We start from the raw sequence: 17,933 nt of genomic DNA, 5'->3' as shown, positions 1-17,933 counted from the left end.
GATCAGAACCATTAATAAGTAAATGTGTCCTCTTGAAATGCAAAGTGGAAAAAATAGCATAGAAATTATTAGAAAATAGAAAAATAAGTTTAAAAAAAAAATTCTATGAAAACGGTTTGCAAATGGTACTTCCCGACTCCATAGTGATGAGATCTTCAAAAGTCAGTATCTGTTTTGTAGTGGTTATCACATTCGCCTAAAACACAAAAGGTCCCCAGTTCGAAACTGGGCAGAAATATGCTGTTTTCTTTAGAATTTTAAAACAAGGGATTTTTGGTTGAAATGCCAAATTAAAATGCAATTATATAAAAAGGTTTTTTCAGAATGCCATAATGTATGTCAAAGATCATTTTTTATTGGATGGCGGGAGATGCTGTTTCCATGTAGTTTTTGTAGTGTAGTGGTTATCACGTTGCCTCACACGCGAAAGATCCCCAGTTCAAAACTGGGCAGAAACATATTTTGTTACCTAAACACTTTGAATTCAATAATTTATATTTTGATAACTATCTACTGTTGCATTGCTCAATGAAAAAGCAAGCAAAAATCATATTGCAGAATATCAAAAGTCAATTTCCCTTCTACCATGCATATTGGATGGTGTTGCATTCATGAAGTACCTGTAGTGTAGAGTTATTCACATTTACCCAATATGCATAAGGTCCCCCTTCAAAATTGGTCAGAAATACATTAAAAAAAGATTTTTTTAGTAAATACAATGATCAGAATTGATAATAAATGAATGTGTCTTCTTGAAATGCACAGTGGAAAAATAGCGTCAAAATTATTAGAAAATAGGAAAAAAAGTTTAGAAAAAATTATATTTCTAAGAAAAGCATGTGTCATTTGTACTTCCAGACTAGATAGTGATGGGATCCATGAGAGTCAGTTTCTGTAGTGTAGTGGTTATCAAGATCGCCTAACACGCGAAAAGTCCCCAGTTCGAAACTGGGCAGAAACAATCTTTTAGCTTTAGAATTTTAAAACAATGAATTTTTGGGTAAAATGCTCAATAAAAATACAATCAGATAAAAAGTTTATTTTAGCATGCCATACTGAATGTCAAAGATCATTTTTTATTGGATGATGGTCGCAAATTTTTCATGTAGTATCTGTAGTGTAGTGATTTCATGTTTGCCTCACACGTGAAAGGTACCCAGTTCGAAATTAGCAGAAACATATTTTGTTACCTAAACACTTTGAATTCAATAATTTATATTTTGATAACTATATACTGTTGCATTGCTCAATGAAACATCAAGCAAAAAATCATATTGCAGAATATCAAAAGTCAATTTCCCTTCTACCATGCATATTGGATGGTGTTGCATTCATGAAGTACCTGTAGTGTAGAGTTATTCACATTTACCCAATATGCATAAGGTCCCCCTTCAAAATTGGTCAGAAATACAGTAAAAAATATTTTTTTAGTAAATACAATGATCAGAATTGATAATAAATGAATGTGTCCTCTTGAAATGCAAAGTGGAAAAATAGCGTCAAAATTATTAGAAAATAGGAAAAAAGTTTAGAAAAAATTATATTTCTAAGAAAAGCATGTGTCATTTGTACTTCCAGACTAGATAGTGATGGTATCCACAAGAGTCAGTTTCTGTAGTGTAGTGGTTATCACGTTCGCCTAACACGCGAAAGGTCCCCAGTTCGAAACTGGGCAGAAACAATCTTTTAGCTTTAGAATTTTAAAACAATGAATTTTTGGGTAAAATGCTCAATAAAAATACAATCAGATAAAAAGTTTATTTTAGCATGCCATACTGAATGTCAAAGATCATTTTTTATTGGATGATGGTCGCAAATTTTTCATGTAGTATCTGTAGTGTAGTGATTTCATTTTTGCCTCACACGTGAAAGGTCCCCAGTTCGAAATTGGCAGAAACATATTTTGTTACCTAAACACTTTGAATTCAATAATTTATATTTTGATAAATATATACTGTTGCATTGCTCAATGAAAAAGCAAGCAAAAAATCATATTGCAGAATATCAAAAGTCAATTTCCCTTCTACCATGCATATTGGATGGTGTTGCATTCATGAAGTACCTGTAGTGTAGTATTATTCACATTTAGCCAATATGCATAAGGTTCCCCTTCAAAATTGGTCAGAAATACATTAAAAATAGATTTTTTTATTAAATACAATGATCAGAACTATTAATAAGTGAATGTGTCCTCTTGAAATGCAAAGTGGAAAAAATAGCATAGAAATTATTAGAAAATAGAAAAATAAGTTTAGAAAAAAAAATTCTATGAAAACGGTTTGCCAATGGTACTTCCCGACTCCATAGTGATGAGATCTTCAAAAGTCAGTTTCTATATTGTAGTGGTTATCACATTCGCCTAAAACACAAAAGGTCCCCAGTTTGAAACTGGGCAGAAATGTGCTGTTATCTTTAGAATTTTAAAACAAGGGATTTTTGGTTGAAATGCCAAATAAAAATGCAATCATATAAAAAGTTTATTTCAGAATGCCATAATGTATGTCAAAGATCATTTTTTATTGGATGGCAGGAGACGCTGTTTCCATGTATTTTCTGTAGTGTAGTGGTTATCAGGTTCGCCTCACACGCGAAAGGTCCTCAGTTCAAAACTGGTCAGAAACATATTTTGTTACCTAAACACTTTAAATTCAATAATTTATATTTTGATAACTATCTACTGTTGCATTGCTCAATGAAAAAGCAAGCAAAAATCATATTGCAGAATATCAAAAGTCAATTTCCCTTCTACCATGCATATTGGATGGTGTTGCATTCATGAAGTACCTGTAGTGTAGAGTTATTCACATTTACCCAATATGCATAAGGTCCCCCTTCAAAATTGGTCAGAAATACATTAAAAAAAGATTTTTTTAGTAAATACAATGATCAGAACTATTAATAAGTAAATGTGTCCTCTTGAAATGCAAAGTGGAAAAAATAGCATAGAAATTATTAGAAAATAGAAAAATAAGTTTAGAAAAAAAAATTCTATGCAAACGGTTTGCCAATGGTACTTCCCGACTCCATAGTGATGAGATCTTCAAAAGTCAGTTTCTGTATTGTAGTGGTTATCACATTCGCCTAAAACACAAAAGGTCCCCAGTTCGAAACTGGGCAGAAATATGCTGTTTTCTTTAGAATTTTAAAACAAGGGATTTTTGGTTGAAATGCCAAATAAAAATGCAATTATATAAAAAGTTTATTTCAGAATGCCATAATGTATGTCAAAGATAATTTTTTATTGGATGGCGGGAGATGCTGTTTTCATGTAGTTTCTGTAGTGTAGTGGTTATCACGTTCGCCTCACACGCGAAAGGTCCTCAGTTCATAACTGGGCAGAAACATATTTTGTTACCTAAACACTTTGAATTCAATAATTTATATTTTGATAACTATCTACTGTTGCATTGCTCATTGAAAAAGCAAGCAAAAATCATATTGCAGAATATCAAAAGTCAATTTCCCTTCTACCATGCATATTGGATGGTGTTGCATTCATGAAGTACCTGTAGTGTAGAGTTATTCACATTTACCCAATATGCATAAGGTCCCCCTTCAAAATTGGTCAGAAATACATTAAAAAAATATTTTTTTAGTAAATACAATGATCAGAATTGATAATAAGTGAATGTGTCCTCTTGAAATGCAAAGTGGAAAAATAGCGCCAAAATTATTAGAAAATAGGAAAAAAAGTTTAGAAAAAATTATATTTCTAAGAAAAGCATGTGTCATTTGTACTTCCAGACTAGATAGTGATGGGATCCACAAGAGTCAGTTTCTGTAGTGTAGTGGTTATCACGTTCGCCTAACACGCGAAAGGTCCCCAGTTCGAAACTGGGCAGAAACAATCTTTTAGCTTTAGAATTTTAAAACAATGAATTTTTGGGTAAAATGCTCAATAAAAATACAATCAGATAAAAAGATTATTTTAGCATGCCATACTGAATGTCAAAGATCATTTTTTATTGGATGATTGTCGCAAATTTTTCATGTAGTATCTGTAGTGTAGTGATTTCATGTTTGCCTCACACGTGAAAGGTCCCCAGTTCGAAATTGGCAGAAACATATTTTGTTACCTAAACACTTTGAATTCAATAATTTATATTTTGATAAATATATACTGTTGCATTGCTCAATGAAAAAGCAAGCAAAAAATCATATTGCAGAATATCAAAAGTCAATTTCCCTTCTACCATGCATATTGGATGGTGTTGCATTCATGAAGTACCTGTAGTGTAGTATTATTCACATTTAGCCAATATGCATAAGGTTCCCCTTCAAAATTGGTCAGAAATACATTAAAAATAGATTTTTTTATTAAATACAATGATCAGAACTATTAATAAGTGAATGTGTCCTCTTGAAATGCAAAGTGGAAAAAATAGCATAGAAATTATTAGAAAATAGAAAAATAAGTTTAGAAAAACAAATTCTAAGAAAACGGTTTGCCAATGGTACTTCCCGACTCCATAGTGATGAGATCTTCAAAAGTCAGTTTCTGTATTGTAGTGGTTATCACATTCGCCTAAAACACAAAAGGTCCCCAGTTCGATACTGGGCAGAAATATGCTGTTATCTTTAGAATTTTAAAACAAGGGATTTTTGGTTGAAATGCCAAATAAAAATGCAATCATATAAAAAGTTTATTTCAGAATGCCATAATGTATGTCAAAGATAATTTTTTATTGGATGGCGGGAGATGCTGTTTCCATGTAGTTTCTGTAGTGTAGTGATTATCACGTTTGCCTCACACGCGAAAGGTCCCCAGTTCGAAACTGGGCAGAAACATGTTTCGTTACCTAAACACTTTGAATTCAATAATTTATATTTTGATAACTATCAACTGTTGCATTGCTCAATGAAAAAGCATGCAAAAATCATATTGCAGAATATCAAAAGTCAATTTCCCTTCTACCATGCATATTGGATGGTGTTGCATTCATGAAGTACCTGTAGTGTAGAGTTATTCACATTTACCCAATATGCATAAGGTCCCCCTTCAAAATTGGTCAGAAATACATTAAAAAAAGATTTTTTTAGTAAATACAATGATCAGAATTGATAATAAGTGAATGTGTCCTCTTGAAATGCAAAGTGGAAAAATAGCGTCAAAATTATTAGAAAATAGGGAAAAAAAGTTTAGAAAAAATGATATTTCTAAGAAAAGCATGTGTCATTTGTACTTCCAGACTTGATAGTGATGGGATCCACGAGAGTCAGTTTCTGTAGTGTAGTGGTTATCACATTCGCCTAACACGCGAAAGGTCCCCAGTTCAAAACTGGGCAGAAACAATCTTTTAGCTTTAGAATTTTAAAACAATGAATTTTTGGGTAAAATGCTCAATAAAAATACAATCAGATAAAAAGTTTATTTTAGCATGCCATACTGAATGTCAAAGATAATTTTTTATTGGATGATGGTCGCAAATTTTTCATGTAGTATCTGTAGTGTAGTAATTTCATGTTTGCCTCACACGTGAAAGGTACCCAGTTCGAAATTAGCAGAAACATATTTTGTTACCTAAACACTTTGAATTCAATAATTTATATTTTGATAACTATATACTGTTGCATTGCTCAATGAAAAAGCAAGCAAAAAAATCATATTGCAGAATATCAAAAGTCAATTTCCCTTCTACCATGCATATTGGATGGTGTTGCATTCATGAAGTACCTGTAGTGTAGAGTTATTCACATTTACCCAATATGCATAAGGTCCCCCTTCAAAATTGGTCAGAAATACATTAAAAAAGATTTTTTTAGTAAATACAATGATCAGAAATATTAATAAGTAAATGTGTCCTCTTGAAATGCAAAGTGGAAAAAATAGCATAGAAATTATTAGAAAATAGAAAAATAAGTTTAGAAAAAAAATTCTAAGAAAACGGTTTGCCAATGGTACTTCCCAACTCCATAGTGATGAGATCTTCAAAAGTCAGTTTCTGTATTGTAGTGGTTATCACATTCGCCTAAAACACAAAAGGTCCCCAGTTCGAAACTGGGCAGAAATATGCTGTTTTCTTTAGAATTTTAAAACAAGGGATTTTTGGTTGAAATGCCAAATAAAAATGCAATTATATAAAAAGTTTATTTCAGAATGCCATAATGTATGTCAAAGATAATTTTTTATTGGATTGCGGGAGATGCTGTTTCCATGTAGTTTCTGTAGTGTAGTGGTATTCACGTTTGCCTCACACGCGAAAGATCCCCAGTTCAAAACTGGGCAGAAACATATTTTGTTACCTAAACACTTTGAATTCAATAATTTATATTTTGATAACTATCTACTGTTGCATTGCTCAATGAAAAAGCAAGCAAAAATCATATTGCAGAATATCAAAAGTCAATTTCCCTTCTACCATGCATATTGGATGGTGTTGCATTCATGAAGTACCTGTAGTGTAGAGTTATTCACATTTACCCAATATGCATAATGTCCCCCTTCAAAATTGGTCAGAAATACATTAAAAAAAGATTTTTTTAGTAAATACAATGATCAGAATTGATAATAAATGAATGTGTCTTCATGAAATGCAAAGTGGAAAAATAGCGTCAAAATTATTAGAAAATAGGAAAAAAAGTTTAGAAAAAATGATATTTCTAAGAAAAGCATGTGTCATTTGTACTTCCAGACTAGATAGTGATGCAATCCACGAGAGTCAGTTTCTGCAGTGTAGTGGTTATCACGTTCGCCTAACACGCGAAAGGTCCCCAGTTCGAAACTGGGCAGAAACAATCTTTTAGCTTTAGAATTTTAAAACAATGAATTTTGGGGTAAAATGCTCAATAAAAATACAATCAGATAAAAAGATTATTTTAGCATGCCATACTGAATGTCAAAGATCATTTTTTATTGGATGATTGTCGCAAATTTTTCATGTAGTATCTGTAGTGTAGTGATTTCATGTTTGCCTCACACGTGAAAGGTCCCCAGTTCGAAATTGGCAGAAACATATTTTGTTACCTAAACACTTTGAATTCAATAATTTATATTTTGATAAATATATACTGTTGCATTGCTCAATGAAAAAGCAAGCAAAAAATCATATTGCAGAATATCAAAAGTCAATTTCCCTTCTACCATGCATATTGGATGGTGTTGCATTCATGAAGTACCTGTAGTGTAGTATTATTCACATTTAGCCAATATGCATAAGGTTCCCCTTCAAAATTGGTCAGAAATACATTAAAAATAGATTTTTTTATTAAATACAATGATCAGAACTATTAATAAGTGAATGTGTCCTCTTGAAATGCAAATTGGAAAAAATAGCATAGAAATTATTAGAAAATAGAAAAATAAGTTTAGAAAAACAAATTCTAAGAAAACGGTTTGCCAATGGTACTTCCCGACTCCATAGTGATGAGATCTTCAAAAGTCAGTTTCTGTATTGTAGTGGTTATCACATTCGCCTAAAACACAAAAGGTCCCCAGTTCGATACTGGGCAGAAATATGCTGTTATCTTTAGAATTTTAAAACAAGGGATTTTTGGTTGAAATGCCAAATAAAAATGCAATCATATAAAAAGTTTATTTCAGAATGCCATAATGTATGTCAAAGATCATTTTTTATTGGATGGCGGGAGATGCTGTTTCCATGTAGTTTCTGTAGTGTAGTGATTATCACGTTTGCCTCACACGCGAAAGGTCCCCAGTTCGAAACTGGGCAGAAACATATTTCGTTACCTAAACACTTTGAATTCAATAATTTATATTTTGATAACTATCAACTGTTGCATTGCTCAATGAAAAAGCATGCAAAAATCATATTGCAGAATATCAAAAGTCAATTTCCCTTCTACCATGCATATTGGATGATGTTGCATTCATGAAGTACCTGTAGTGTAGAGTTATTCACATTTACCCAATATGCATAAGGTCCCCCTTCAAAATTGGTCAGAAATACATTAAAAAAAGATTTTTTTAGTAAATACAATGATCAGAATTGATAATAAGTGAATGTGTCCTCTTGAAATGCAAAGTGGAAAAATAGCGTCAAAATTATTAGAAAATAGGGAAAAAAGTTTAGAAAAAATGATATTTCTAAGAAAAGCATGTGTCATTTGTACTTCCAGACTAGATAGTGATGGGATCCACGAGAGTCAGTTTCTGTAGTGTAGTGGTTATCACGTTCGCCTAACACGCGAAAGGTCCCCAGTTCAAAACTGAGCAGAAACAATCTTTTAGCTTTAGAATTTTAAAACAATGAATTTTTGGGTAAAATGCTCAATAAAAATACAATTAGATAAAAAGTTTATTTTAGCATGCCATACTGAATGTCAAAGATAATTTTTTATTGGATGATGGTCGCAAATTTTTCATGTAGTATCTGTAGTGTAGTAATTTCATGTTTGCCTCACACGTGAAAGGTACCCATTTCGAAATTAGCAGAAACATATTTTGTTACCTAAACACTTTGAATTCAATAATTTATATTTTGATAAATATATACTGTTGCATTGCTCAATGAAAAAGCAAGCAAAAAATCATATTGCAGAATATCAAAAGTCAATTTCCCTTCTACCATGCATATTGGATGGTGTTGCATTCATGAAGTACCTGTAGTGTAGAGTTATTCACATTTACCCAATATGCATAAGGTCCCCCTTCAAAATTGGTCAGAAATACATTAAAAAAGATTTTTTTAGTAAATACAATGATCAGAAATATTAATAAGTAAATGTGTCCTCTTGAAATGCAAAGTGGAAAAAATAGCATAGAAATTATTAGAAAATAGAAAAATAAGTTTAGAAAAAAAAATTCTAAGAAAACGGTTTGCCAATGGTACTTCCCGACTCCATAGTGATGAGATCTTCAAAAGTCAGTTTCTGTATTGTAGTGGTTATCACATTCGCCTAAAACACAAAAGGTCCCCAGTTCGAAACTGGGCAGAAATATGCTGTTTTCTTTAGAATTTTAAAACAAGGGATTTTTGGTTGAAATGCCAAATAAAAATGCAATTATATAAAAAGTTTATTTCAGAATGCCATAATGTATGTCAAAGATAATTTTTTATTGGATTGCGGGAGATGCTGTTTCCATGTAGTTTCTGTAGTGTAGTGGTATTCACGTGTGCCTCACACGCGAAAGATCCCCAGTTCAAAACTGGGCAGAAACATATTTTGTTACCTAAACACTTTGAATTCAATAATTTATATTTTGATAACTATCTACTGTTGCATTGCTCAATGAAAAAGCAAGCAAAAATCATATTGCAGAATATCAAAAGTCAATTTCCCTTCTACCATGCATATTGGATGGTGTTGCATTCATGAAGTACCTGTAGTGTAGAGTTATTCACATTTACCCAATATGCATAATGTCCCCCTTCAAAATTGGTCAGAAATACATTAAAAAAAGATTTTTTTAGTAAATACAATGATCAGAATTGATAATAAATGAATGTGTCTTCATGAAATGCAAAGTGGAAAAATAGCGTCAAAATTATTAGAAAATAGGAAAAAAAGTTTAGAAAAAATGATATTTCTAAGAAAAGCATGTGTCATTTGTACTTCCAGACTAGATAGTGATGCAATCCACGAGAGTCAGTTTCTGTAGTGTAGTGGTTATCACGTTCGCCTAACACGCGAAAGGTCCCCAGTTCGAAACTGGGCAGAAACAATCTTTTAGCTTTAGAATTTTAAAACAATGAATTTTGGGGTAAAATGCTCAATAAAAATACAATCAGATAAAAAGATTATTTTAGCATGCCATACTGAATGTCAAAGATCATTTTTTATTGGATGATTGTCGCAAATTTTTCATGTAGTATCTGTAGTGTAGTGATTTCATGTTTGCCTCACACGTGAAAGGTCCCCAGTTCGAAATTGGCAGAAACATATTTTGTTACCTAAACACTTTGAATTCAATAATTTATATTTTGATAAATATATACTGTTGCATTGCTCAATGAAAAAGCAAGCAAAAAATCATATTGCAGAATATCAAAAGTCAATTTCCCTTCTACCATGCATATTGGATGGTGTTGCATTCATGAAGTACCTGTAGTGTAGTATTATTCACATTTAGCCAATATGCATAAGGTTCCCCTTCAAAATTGGTCAGAAATACATTAAAAATAGATTTTTTTATTAAATACAATGATCAGAACTATTAATAAGTGAATGTGTCCTCTTGAAATGCAAAGTGGAAAAAATAGCATAGAAATTATTAGAAAATAGAAAAATAAGTTTAGAAAAACAAATTCTAAGAAAACGGTTTGCCAATGGTACTTCCCGACTCCATAGTGATGAGATCTTCAAAAGTCAGTTTCTGTATTGTAGTGGTTATCACATTCGCCTAAAACACAAAAGGTCCCCAGTTCGATACTGGGCAGAAATATGCTATCTTTAGAATTTTAAAACAAGGGATTTTTGGTTGAAATGCCAAATAAAAATGCAATCATATAAAAAGTTTATTTCAGAATGCCATAATGTATGTCAAAGATAATTTTTTATTGGATGGCGGGAGATGCTGTTTCCATGTAGTTTCTGTAGTGTAGTGGTTATCACGTTTGCCTCACACGCGAAAGGTCCCCGGTTCGAAACTGGGCAGAGACAATCTTTTAGCTTTAGAATTTTAAAACAATTAATTTTTGGGTAAAATGCTCAATAAAAATACAATCAGATAAAAAGTTTATTTTAGCATGCCATACTGAATGTCAAAGATCATTTTTTATTGGATGATGGTCGCAAATTTTTCATGTAGTATCTGTAGTGTAGTGATTTCATGTTTCCCTCACACGTGAAAGGTCCCCAGTTCGAAATTGGCAGAAACATATTTTGTTACCTAAACACTTTGAATTCAATAATTTATATTTTGATAACTATATACTGTTGCATTGCTCAATGAAAAAGCAAGCAAAAAATCATATTGCAGAATATCAAAAGTCAATTTCCCTTCTACCATGCATATTGGATGGTGTTGCATTCATGAAGTACCTGTAGTGTAGTATTATTCACATTTAGCCAATATGCATAAGGTTCCCCTTCAAAATTGGTCAGAAATACATTAAAAATAGATTTTTTTATTAAATACAATGATCAGAACTATTAATAAGTGAATGTGTCCTCTTGAAATGCAAAGTGGAAAAAATAGCATAGAAATTATTAGAAAATAGAAAAATAAGTTTAGAAAAAAAAATTCTATGCAAACGGTTTGCCAATGGTACTTCCCGACTCCATAGTGATGAGATCTTCAAAAGTCAGTTTCTGTATTGTAGTGGTTATCACATTCGCCTAAAACACAAAAGGTCCCCAGTTCGAAACTGGGCAGAAATGTGCTGTTATCTTTAGAATTTTAAAACAAGGGATTTTTGGTTGAAATGCCAAATAAAAATGCAATCATATAAAAAGTTTATTTCAGAATGCCATAATGTATGTCAAAGATCATTTTTTATTGGATGGCGGGAGATGCTGTTTCCATGTAGTTTCTGTAGTGTAGTGGTTATCACGTTCGCCTCACACGCGAAAGGTCCTCAGTTCAAAACTGGGCAGAAACATATTTTGTTACCTAAACACTTTGAATTCAATAATTTATATTTTGATAACTATCTACTGTTGCATTGCTCATTGAAAAAGCAAGCAAAAATCATATTGCAGAATATCAAAAGTCAATTTCCCTTCTACCATGCATATTGGATGGTGTTGCATTCATGAAGTACCTGTAGTGTAGAGTTATTCACATTTACCCAATATGCATAAGGTCCCCCTTCAAAATTGGTCAGAAATACATTAAAAAATATTTTTTTAGTAAATACAATGATCAGAATTGATAATAAGTGAATGTGTCCTCTTGAAATGCAAAGTGGAAAAATAGCGCCAAAATTATTAGAAAATAGGAAAAAAAGTTTAGAAAAAATTATATTTCTAAGAAAAGCATGTGTCATTTGTACTTCCAGACTAGATAGTGATGGGATCCCCAAGAGTCAGTTTCTGTAGTGTAGTGGTTATCACGTTCGCCTAACACGCGAAAGGTCCCCAGTTCAAAACTGGGCAGAAACAATGTTTTAGCTTTAGAATTTTAAAACAATGAATTTTTGGGTAAAATGCTCAATAAAAATACAATCAGATAAAAAGTTAATTTTAGCATGCCATACTGAATGTCAAAGATCATTTTTTATTGGATGTTGGTCGCAAATTTTTCATGTAGTATCTGTAGTGTAGTGATTTCATGTTTGCCTCACACGTGAAAGGTCCCCAGTTCGAAATTGGCAGAAACATATTTTGTTACCTAAACACTTTGAATTCAATAATTTATATTTTGATAACTATATACTGTTGCATTGCTCAATGAAAAAGCAAGCAAAAAATCATATTGCAGAATATCAAAAGTCAATTTCCCTTCTACCATGCATATTGGATGGTGTTGCATTCATGAAGTACCTGTAGTGTAGAGTTATTCACATTTACCCAATATGCATAAGGTCCCCCTTCAAAATTGGTCAGAAATACATTAAAAAAATATTTTTTTAGTAAATACAATGATCAGAACTATTAATAAGTAAATGTGTCCTCTTGAAATGCAAAGTGGAAAAATAGCATAGAAATTATTAGAATATAGAAAAATAAGTTTAGAAAAAAAAATTCTAAGAAAACGGTTTGCCAATGGTACTTCCCGACTCCATAGTGATGAGATCTTCAAAAGTCAGTTTCTGTATTGTAGTGGTTATCACATTCGCCTAAAACACAAAAGGTCCCCAGTTCGAAACTGGGCAGAAATATGCTGTTTTCTTTAGAATTTTAAAACAAGGGATTTTTGGTTGAAATGCCAAATAAAAATGCAATTATATAAAAAGTTTCTTTCAGAATGCCATAATGTATGTCAAAGATCATTTTTTATTGGATGGCGGGAGATGCTGTTTCCATGTAGTTTCTGTAGTGTAGTGGTTATCACGTTCGCCTCACACGCTAAAGATCCCCAGTTCAAAACTGGGCAGAAACATATTTTGTTACCTAAACACTTTGAATTCAATAATTTATATTTTGATAACTATATACTGTTGCATTGCTCAATGAAAAAGCAAGCAAAAAATCATATTGCAGAATATCAAAAGTCAATTTCCCTTCTACCATGCATATTGGATGGTGTTGCATTCATGAAGTACCTGTAGTGTAGTATTATTCACATTTAGTCAATATGCATAAGGTTCCCCTTCAAAATTGGTCAGAAATACATTAAAAATAGATTTTTTTATTAAATACAATGATCAGAACTATTAATAAGTGAATGTGTCCTCTTGAAATGCAAAGTGGAAAAAATAGCATAGAAATTATTAGAAAATAGAAAAATAAGTTTAGAAAAAAAAATTCTAAGAAAACTGTTTGCCAATGGTACTTCCCGACTCCATAGTGATGAGATCTTCAAAAGTCAGTTTCTGTATTGTAGTGGTTATCACATTCGCCTAAAACACAAAAGGTCCCCAGTTCGAAACTGGGCAGAAATATGCTGTTATCTTTAGAATTTTAAAACAAGGGATTTTTGGTTGAAATGACAAATAAAAATGCAATCATATAAAAAGTTTATTTCAGAATGCCATAATGTATGTCAAAGATCATTTTTTTTTGGATGGCGGGAGATGTTGTATCCATGTAGTTTCTGTAGTGTAGTGGTTATCATGTTCACCTCACACGCGAAAGGTCCCCAGTTCGAAACTGGGCAGAAACATATTTTGTTACCTAAACACTTTGAATTCAATAATTTATATTTTGATAACTATCTACTGTTGCATTGCTCAATGAAAAAGCAAGCAAAAATCATATTGCAGAATATCAAAAGTCAATTTCCCTTCTACCATGCATATTGGATGGTGTTGCATTCATGAAGTACCTGTAGTGTAGAGTTATTCACATTTACCCAATATGCATAAGGTCCCCCTTCAAAATTGGTCAGAAATACATTAAAAAATGATTTTTTTTAGTAAATACAATGATCAGAATTGATAATAAGTGAATGTGTCCTCTTGAAATGCAAAGTGGAAAAATAGCGTCAAAATTATTAGAAAATAGGAAAAAAAGTTTAGAAAAAATTATATTTCTAAGAAAAGCATGTGTCATTTGTACTTCCAGACTAGATAGGGATGTGATACAAGAGAGTCAGTTTCTGTAGTTTAGTGGTTATAACGTTCGCTTAGCACACGAAAGGTCCCCAGTTCGAAACTGGGCAGAAACAATCTTTTAGCTTTAGAATTTTAAAACAATGAATTTTTGGGTGAAATGCTCAATAAAAATACAATCAGATAAAAAGTATATTTTAGCATGCCATACTGAATGTCAAAGATCATTTTTTATTGGATGATGGTCGCAAATTTTTCATGTAGTATCTGTAGTGTAGTGATTTCATGTTTGCCTCACACGTGAAAGGTCCCCAGTTCGAAATTGGCAGAAACATAGTTTGTTACCTAAACACTTTGAATTCAATAATTTATATTTTGATAACTATATACTGTTGCATTGCTCAATGAAAAAGCAAGCAAAAAATCATATTGCAGAATATCAAAAGTCAATTTCCCTTCTACCATGCATATTGGATGGTGTTGCATTCATGAAGTACCTGTAGTGTAGTATTATTCACATTTAGCCAATATGCATAAGGTTCCCCTTCAAAAATGGTCAGAAATACATTAAAAATAGATTTTTTTATTAAATACAATGATCAGAACTATTAATAAGTGAATGTGTCCTCTTGAAATGCAAAGTGGAAAAAATAGCATAGAAATTATTAGAAAATAGAAAAATAAGTTTAGAAAAAAAAATTCTAGGAAAACGGTTTGTCAATGGTACTTCCCGACTCCATAGTGATGAGATCTTCAAAAGTCAGTTTCTGTATTGTAGTGGTTATCACATTCGCCTAAAACACAAAAGGTCCCCAGTTCGAAACTGGGCAGAAATATGCTGTTATCTTTAGAATTTTAAAACAAGGGATTTTTGGTTGAAATGCCAAATAAAAATGCAATCATATAAAAAGTTTATTTCAGAATGCCATAATGTATGTCAAAGATCATTTTTTATTGTATGGCGGTAGATGCTGTTTCCATGTAGTTTCTGTAGAGTAGTGGTTATCACGTTCGCCTCACACGCGAAAGGTCCCCAGTTCGAAACTGGGCAGAAACATATTTTGTTACCTAAACACTTTGAATTCAATAATTTATATTTTGATAACTATCTACTGTTGCATTGCTCAATGAAAAAGCAAGCAAAAATCATATTGCAGAATATCAAAAGTCAATTTCCCTTCTACCATGCATATTGGATGGTGTTGCATTCATGAAGTACCTGTAGTGTAGAGTTATTCACATTTACCCAATATGCATAAGGTCCCCCTTCAAAATTGGTCAGAAATACATAAAAAAATATTTTTTTAGTAAATACAATGATCAGAATTGATAATAAGTGAATGTGTCCTCTTGAAATGCAAAGTGGAAAAATAGCGTCAAAATTATTAGAAAATAGGAAAAAAGTTTAGAAAAAATTATATTTCTAAGAAAAGCATGTGTCATTTGTACTTCCAGACTAGATAGTGATGGGATCCACGAGAGTCAGTTTCTGTAGTGTAGTGGTTATCACGTTTGCCTAACACGCGAAAGGTCCCCAGTTCGAAACTGGGCAGAAACAATCTTTTAGCTTTAGAATTTTAAAACAATGAATTTTTGGGTAAAATGCTCAATAAAAATACAATCAGATAAAAAGTATATTTTAGCATGCCATACTAAATGTCAAAGATCATTTTTTATTGGATGATGGTCGCAAATTTTTCATGTAGTATCTGTAGTGTAGTGATTTCATGTTTGCCTCACACGTGGAAGGTCCCCAGTTCGAAATTGGCAGAAACATATTTTGTTACCTAAACACTTTGAATTCAATAATTTATATTTTGATAACTATATAATGTTGCATTGCTCAATGAAAAAGCAAGCAAAAAATCATATTGCAGAATATCAAAAGTCAATTTCCCTTCTACCATGCATATTGGATGGTGTTGCATTCATGAAGTACCTGTAGTGTAGTATTATTCACATTTAGCCAATATGCATAAGGTTCCCCTTCAAAATTGGTCAGAAATACATTAAAAATAGATTTTTTTATTAAATACAATGATCAGAATTGATAATAAGTGAATGCGTCCTCTTGAAAGGCAAAGTGGAAAAATAGCGTCAAAATTATTAGAAAATAGGAAAAAAAGTTTAGAAAAAATTATATTTCTAAGAAAAGCATGTGTCATTTGTACGTCCAGACTAGATAGTGATGAGATCCACGAGAGTCAGTTTCTGTAGTGTAGTGGTTACCACGTTCGCCTAACACGCGAAAGGTCCCCAGTTCGAAACTGGGCAAAAACAATCTTTTAGCTTTAGAATTTTAAAACAATGAATTTTTGGGTAAAATGCTCAATAAAAATACAATCAGATAAAAAGTTTATTTTAGCATGCCATACTGAATGTCAAAGATCATTTTTTATTGGATGATGGTCGCAAATTTTTTATGTAGTATCTGTAGTGTAGTGATTTCATGTTTGCCTCACACGTGAAAGGTCCCCAGTTCGAAATTGGCAGAAACATATTTTGTTACCTAAACACTTTGAATTCAATAATTTATATTTTGATAAATATATACTGTTGCATTGCTCAATGAAAAAGCAAGCAAAAAATCATATTGCAGAATATCAAAAGTCAATTTCCCTTCTACCATGCATATTGGATGGTGTTGCATTCATGAAGTACCTGTAGTGTAGTATTATTCACATTTAGCCAATATGCATAAGGTTCCCCTTCAAAATTGGTCAGAAATACATTAAAAATAGATTTTTTTATTAAATACAATGATCAGAACTATTAATAAGTGAATGTGTCCTCTTGAAATGCAAAGTGGAAAAAATAGCATAGAAATTATTAGAAAATAGAAAAATAAATTTAGGAAAAAAAAATTCTAAGAAAACGGTTTGCCAATGGTACTTCCCGACTCCATAGTGATGAGATCTTCAAAAGTCAGTTTCTGTATTGTAGTGGTTATCACATTCGCCTAAAACACAAAAGGTCCCCAGTTCGAAACTGGGCAGAAATGTGCTGTTATCTTTAGAATTTTAAAACAAGGGATTTTTGGTTGAAATGCCAAATAAAAATGCAATCATATAAAAAGTTTATTTCAGAATGCCATAATGTATGTCAAAGATCATTTTTTATTGGATGGCGGGAGATGCTGTTTTCATGTAGTTTCTGTAGTGTAGTGGTTATCACGTTTGCCTCACACGCAAAAGGTCCCCAGTTCGAAACAGGGCAGAAACATATTTTGTTACCTAAACACTTTGAATTCAATAATTTATATTTTGATAACTATCTACTGTTGCATTGCTCAATGAAAAAGCAAGCAAAAATCATATTGCAGAATATCAAAAGTCAATTTCCCTTCTACCATGCATATTGGATGGTGTTGCATTCATGAAGTACCTGTAGTGTAGTATTATTCACATTTACCCAATATGCATAAGGTCCCCCTTCAAAATTGGTCAGAAATACATTAAAAATATTTTTTTAGTAAATACAATGATCAGAATTGATAATAAGTGAATGTGTCCTCTTGAAATGCAAAGTGGAAAAATAGCGTCAAAAATATTAGAAAATAGGAAAAAAGTTTAGAAAAAATTATATTTCTAAGAAAAGCATGTGTCATTTGTACTTCCAGACTAGATAGTGGTGGGATCCACGAGAGTCAGTTTCTGTAGTGTAGTGGTTATTACGTTCGCCTAACACGCGAAAGGTCCCCAGTTCGAAACTGGGCAGAAACAATCTTTTAGCTTTAGAATTTTAAAACAATGAATTTTTGGGTAAAATGCTCAATAAAAATACAATCAGATAAAAAGTTTATTTTAGCATGCCATACTGAATGTCAAAGATCATTTTTTATTGGATGATGGTCGCAAATTTTTCATGTAGTATCTGTAG

General features: G+C 31.9%; 21 non-coding genes across 21 annotated transcripts; all 21 read left to right on the top strand.

Annotated features, from left to right (window-relative positions):
- Positions 1-1,608: 1,608 nt before the first annotated feature.
- TRNAV-AAC (transfer RNA valine (anticodon AAC)) lies at positions 1,609-1,681 on the top strand. Its single transcript has one exon. It is a non-coding gene; the product is annotated as a tRNA-Val (tRNA).
- A 1,590-nt stretch (positions 1,682-3,271) lies between these two features.
- Positions 3,272-3,344, top strand: TRNAV-CAC (transfer RNA valine (anticodon CAC)). The gene has a single exon. It is a non-coding gene; the product is annotated as a tRNA-Val (tRNA).
- Positions 3,345-3,774: 430 nt separating this feature from the next.
- On the top strand, positions 3,775-3,847 carry TRNAV-AAC (transfer RNA valine (anticodon AAC)). Its single transcript has one exon. It is a non-coding gene; the product is annotated as a tRNA-Val (tRNA).
- An 868-nt stretch (positions 3,848-4,715) lies between these two features.
- Positions 4,716-4,788, top strand: TRNAV-CAC (transfer RNA valine (anticodon CAC)). The gene has a single exon. It is a non-coding gene; the product is annotated as a tRNA-Val (tRNA).
- Positions 4,789-5,219: 431 nt separating this feature from the next.
- TRNAV-AAC (transfer RNA valine (anticodon AAC)) lies at positions 5,220-5,292 on the top strand. Its single transcript has one exon. It is a non-coding gene; the product is annotated as a tRNA-Val (tRNA).
- An 867-nt stretch (positions 5,293-6,159) lies between these two features.
- TRNAV-CAC (transfer RNA valine (anticodon CAC)) lies at positions 6,160-6,232 on the top strand. Its single transcript has one exon. It is a non-coding gene; the product is annotated as a tRNA-Val (tRNA).
- Positions 6,233-6,662: 430 nt separating this feature from the next.
- Positions 6,663-6,735, top strand: TRNAV-AAC (transfer RNA valine (anticodon AAC)). The gene has a single exon. It is a non-coding gene; the product is annotated as a tRNA-Val (tRNA).
- Positions 6,736-7,603: 868 nt separating this feature from the next.
- Positions 7,604-7,676, top strand: TRNAV-CAC (transfer RNA valine (anticodon CAC)). Its single transcript has one exon. It is a non-coding gene; the product is annotated as a tRNA-Val (tRNA).
- A 430-nt stretch (positions 7,677-8,106) lies between these two features.
- On the top strand, positions 8,107-8,179 carry TRNAV-AAC (transfer RNA valine (anticodon AAC)). Its single transcript has one exon. It is a non-coding gene; the product is annotated as a tRNA-Val (tRNA).
- Positions 8,180-9,549: 1,370 nt separating this feature from the next.
- Positions 9,550-9,622, top strand: TRNAV-AAC (transfer RNA valine (anticodon AAC)). Its single transcript has one exon. It is a non-coding gene; the product is annotated as a tRNA-Val (tRNA).
- Positions 9,623-10,487: 865 nt separating this feature from the next.
- On the top strand, positions 10,488-10,560 carry TRNAV-CAC (transfer RNA valine (anticodon CAC)). Its single transcript has one exon. It is a non-coding gene; the product is annotated as a tRNA-Val (tRNA).
- An 868-nt stretch (positions 10,561-11,428) lies between these two features.
- TRNAV-CAC (transfer RNA valine (anticodon CAC)) lies at positions 11,429-11,501 on the top strand. Its single transcript has one exon. It is a non-coding gene; the product is annotated as a tRNA-Val (tRNA).
- Positions 11,502-11,930: 429 nt separating this feature from the next.
- On the top strand, positions 11,931-12,003 carry TRNAV-AAC (transfer RNA valine (anticodon AAC)). Its single transcript has one exon. It is a non-coding gene; the product is annotated as a tRNA-Val (tRNA).
- Positions 12,004-12,870: 867 nt separating this feature from the next.
- TRNAV-CAC (transfer RNA valine (anticodon CAC)) lies at positions 12,871-12,943 on the top strand. The gene has a single exon. It is a non-coding gene; the product is annotated as a tRNA-Val (tRNA).
- A 650-nt stretch (positions 12,944-13,593) lies between these two features.
- On the top strand, positions 13,594-13,666 carry TRNAV-CAC (transfer RNA valine (anticodon CAC)). The gene has a single exon. It is a non-coding gene; the product is annotated as a tRNA-Val (tRNA).
- Positions 13,667-14,097: 431 nt separating this feature from the next.
- On the top strand, positions 14,098-14,170 carry TRNAA-AGC (transfer RNA alanine (anticodon AGC)). Its single transcript has one exon. It is a non-coding gene; the product is annotated as a tRNA-Ala (tRNA).
- An 868-nt stretch (positions 14,171-15,038) lies between these two features.
- On the top strand, positions 15,039-15,111 carry TRNAV-CAC (transfer RNA valine (anticodon CAC)). Its single transcript has one exon. It is a non-coding gene; the product is annotated as a tRNA-Val (tRNA).
- Positions 15,112-15,539: 428 nt separating this feature from the next.
- TRNAV-AAC (transfer RNA valine (anticodon AAC)) lies at positions 15,540-15,612 on the top strand. The gene has a single exon. It is a non-coding gene; the product is annotated as a tRNA-Val (tRNA).
- Positions 15,613-16,261: 649 nt separating this feature from the next.
- TRNAV-AAC (transfer RNA valine (anticodon AAC)) lies at positions 16,262-16,334 on the top strand. The gene has a single exon. It is a non-coding gene; the product is annotated as a tRNA-Val (tRNA).
- Positions 16,335-17,203: 869 nt separating this feature from the next.
- On the top strand, positions 17,204-17,276 carry TRNAV-CAC (transfer RNA valine (anticodon CAC)). The gene has a single exon. It is a non-coding gene; the product is annotated as a tRNA-Val (tRNA).
- A 427-nt stretch (positions 17,277-17,703) lies between these two features.
- On the top strand, positions 17,704-17,776 carry TRNAV-AAC (transfer RNA valine (anticodon AAC)). Its single transcript has one exon. It is a non-coding gene; the product is annotated as a tRNA-Val (tRNA).
- The last annotated feature ends 157 nt before the right edge of the window (positions 17,777-17,933 follow it).

The sequence above is a fragment of the Pseudophryne corroboree genome, chromosome 4, assembly GCF_028390025.1.
Source record: "Pseudophryne corroboree isolate aPseCor3 chromosome 4, aPseCor3.hap2, whole genome shotgun sequence".
NCBI classification, from domain to species: domain Eukaryota; kingdom Metazoa; phylum Chordata; class Amphibia; order Anura; family Myobatrachidae; genus Pseudophryne; species Pseudophryne corroboree.
Note: the sequence above shows the minus strand (reverse complement) of the source record. Positions and strands in the feature narration are given on the sequence as shown.